Genomic DNA, 3,000 nt, shown 5'->3' on the forward strand with positions numbered 1-3,000 from the left:
TCGTTGATCTTAAATAAAATAAAAGTTATAAAGTGAAAAGTTATTAAAATGTGACTTAAATACTTCATCATTGTATAATGGTACAATCACTTCCACATAGTTTTTTAACCAAGGTATTGTTTTTTTTTTTATTGATTCAATCATTACGGATAAATACTTTTCTAATTCTTCTTTATATAAGTTATTTGTTTCGTTATCATCAAAAACATCTAATGAAACTAATATTTGAGCAAACAATACACAATTTTCTTATCTTTATCCTCCATTTTTACGTTCACAATTGCTTACAACAGCCAAAGGAAACGGTTTTGATCTTTTCGATGAGTGCGCTTAGAAATCAAAGTAACCGGACAAAAATAGCGCTCATAAGCGTGTGCGCTTTAAGTATGTGAGCGTCCAAAACGAACGCACCCATAATACTACTATGATTACGTTCCGTTTTAGGGTGCGATTACATGAGCGTACGGAAACACGGAAATAAGTAAATGCGGAAAAGTAACTAGTTACTAAATGGGATCCGTGCGATTTCGTTCTACTTTTCCGCGGATTTTAGGCGGAAACACGGAAGAAGCAAAAAGCATAAGATAGTGATACCATACTGTCACCCGAAGCCAACTATTGCAAAGTCACCTACAATCTTATTCGAGCACTTATTGGATTATGAACTACTCTCTGTTTTTCGATGTGAGGTCCAACGATTGTCAGTAATTCATCGAACATTGTTGGTGACATCCGCAGATAGTTAAAATATTTTTCGTTGTCAAACAATAGCATTTCAACGATTAAATTATCACTGGCTCCTTGTAACAATCTTCGTTGTTCAGAAAATATGGGTCTTATCCACATTCTGCGATTTCGTCTGTCTTCTAATTTTTTGTAACAATTGTAGATATAAAATAATTTTGTAACTTTTTTCATCGTTATTTCCGTATACCTTTTTGGTTGCTTTCGTGCTTGTATTACCAGTGATCATAGCCATTAACATATAATTTAAAATCATATTTGCAGCAAGCAAAAACGTGGCAATCAAACGTAATAAGCCAAACTTTACAGCTTTTAAATCTTCTTTCACAGATTTGTGTATGCGCTCACACAAGGAGTATATATAACGGAGTAAACGCGTTCCGTTGATTTGGTTGTTCTAAATATTACATGGAGCACAATTTGTGCGGAAATGCGGAACGGTACAGTGATAAATAAATATTTGTATACATTTTAAAAAATTATATTTACTTCATTCACTGCAATTTTTATTAATGCGCTTCTTTTTCAACTTATTCGTTTAATAAAAAACATTTTAATCAATAAATATCGTATACAATTAATGTTTTATAATTCCTTGTTTTGCTTTTTTGTATAAAATATGCTCCATGTAATATTTAGGAGAAATAAAGCTACGGAACAAAAGCGCGGAAATGCGTAAATTTAGTTAAGTCCTAGTAATTTTGTCTTCCGTATTTCGCATTTCCGTATTTTCATACGCTTATGTAATCGCACCCTTACACATTATGCGCGTATTCCCTACAGTATATGTAACGTGAACTGTAGATAAATGCGCGCATATACGTGAAACGGAACGCGGCCTATATTGTTAAAGGAGAGAGAAGTCCGGCCCTAGAACCACGGTGCGGGAATATATGGGTGTTATGCTTCCGCAGACTGCGCGACAGCCAATCAATATGTTGTTTTTCCATAAGAGCTAGAAGGTTATTACGGAAAGCAGCATATTGATTGGCTGTCGCGCGAACTTCCGCCGCGCGGCAAGCATTACCGCGTCGTGTGTGCAAGAGCCATTACGTGTAGCAATCGGATTTTCAATTGAATTAATCGCAGTGATGTAAATTGTCTAGAGAGAAAGTTCCTAGGCTAATCGGATTACCAAATCGTGTCCGTGAAGGACGGATCGGATTAGCGGATGCAGAGGAACATTGCGTACATACTTCCACAATCATAGAAGCTGTAATAAAAGAACTAATAGAACCAGGCCTGAAAACCATTGAAAGAGAGAGAGAGAGAGAGAGAGAGAGAGAGAGAGAGAGAGAGTGTACATACTTACGTCTTTTAAAAAATAAATATTAAGAAATAAATAGAAAAGTATGTGCATTGTTATTTTCATTATAATTAACGTATATTCTTCTGCAGATGTATATAGTGTCGCGTCTGACCGACCAGGCTGTCAGCCAGTAATAATTTTTTGTCCAAACAATCCTTTGCCTGAGACACCCCGGGTGTATATCAGTTGGACACAGGGCAATTGGACACAGTCCAATCACAAGTCGCTGTTCCAAGGGACCCTACAAATGTCTCTAATCATACGGTGCTGTGATTGGCTGTGTCCAAATGCACCGTGTCCAAGTGCACCGCTCCCAGACACCCCAGGTACGAAACCTTCCTTTCCCAAAAGGAAGGCATCTCAGATGGCATCACTATCATCAGGCCCCCTCTCCTAAAAGCGGGATCATAAGAGCTCAGTAGCAGTAGAGTAGTGACCGGTGAGGCAGTCAGTCAGAGTCGGGTGCCGGGATCGGAAGTTCAGAAGTAGTCCTCACCTACAAATCCCATCTCTCTAAATCACTAACTCTAAACCGTAGTTTCCTCTAGCTCTTAAGCAATTAACTTTATAGCGTGTTCAACTGGCCTTGGGTTAATCCTAGAGCGATTAATGACGTCATAAGTCTCTACTAGCTAATGATAGCTTATAAGTACTTATTCGACCAATAAATGTAGGCTGAATAACCCAGAGTGGGTTATCCAAAGCCAGTTGAATATGATATTAGATTATCCTTAATATTTCTGAACATTTAAGAGCGTTTTATTCTAATGCATAATTCTTTAGTTTGTTAAACAGTTTATTTTAGTTATTTCGTTACTTCCGTTATTCTAGCCACACTTTTGTGAGTAGATACTTTTGTGAGTAGATTATATATCAAGAATTACACAATATATATATATATATATATATATATATATATATATATATATATATATATATATATATAT

The sequence above is a fragment of the Odontomachus brunneus genome, unplaced genomic scaffold (genome assembly GCF_010583005.1).
Source record: "Odontomachus brunneus isolate Ranch 3 - 2012 unplaced genomic scaffold, Obru_v1 Obru_scaffold_048, whole genome shotgun sequence".
Lineage (NCBI taxonomy): Eukaryota > Metazoa > Arthropoda > Insecta > Hymenoptera > Formicidae > Odontomachus > Odontomachus brunneus.